The sequence below is a fragment of the Trachypithecus francoisi genome, unplaced genomic scaffold (assembly GCF_009764315.1).
Source record: "Trachypithecus francoisi isolate TF-2019V2 unplaced genomic scaffold, Tfra_2.0 Lachesis_group15, whole genome shotgun sequence".
NCBI lineage: Eukaryota > Metazoa > Chordata > Mammalia > Primates > Cercopithecidae > Trachypithecus > Trachypithecus francoisi.
The window spans coordinates 65,024,789-65,025,499 of NW_022681460.1; positions in this window are offsets into that span (position 1 = coordinate 65,024,789).

A 711-nucleotide genomic window follows, 5' to 3' on the forward strand; every position below is an offset into this window, starting at 1 on the left:
TAAGTACAGACCCCTTCAGAAGGAGGAAAAAGAAAAAAGATGTAAGGGAAGGATTCACACCAACTTCGGTTAATAGTTACCTCTATGGAGAGAGAGGAAAGGGTCAGGGACAGGTACCAAGAGGGTTTCCGTCTCATCTATAATGTTTCATTTCTTAAGTGAAATGTCAAGTAGAGAGACAGAAATAGAGACATCTTTCAATATTATTCCCTAGATTTTTCTGTACATGAAAAGTATTTTATTATAATAATTTTTTAAAAATTACTGCTTGCCTGGCACAGTGGCTGTAGTCCCAGCACTTTGAGAAGCTGAGGCAGGAGGACTGCTGGAGTCTAGGAGTTCGAGACCAGCCTGGACAAAATAGCCAGACCCAATCTCTACAAAAACATTTTTAAAATTAATCGGGTGTGGTAACATGCGCCTGTAGTCCCAGCTACTCAGGAGGCTGTGGTGGAGGACTGTTTGAGCTCAGGAGTTTGAGATTACAGCGAGCCATGGTCACACCGCTGCACTCTGGGCAAAAGACCCAGACCCTATCTCTAAAAAAAAAAAAAAAAAAAAAGTACTGAGTAATTTATAACTCTTAATTGCAGGAAGCTGGAGTCTTTTAGGGGTAATATGTGGAGTGCTGGAAAGAAGCTCCATGTTTTCTGGTGTCTTTTTAAATGATTGTGTATAAAGTGATGAAGATTTTGTTTAAATCAACTGACT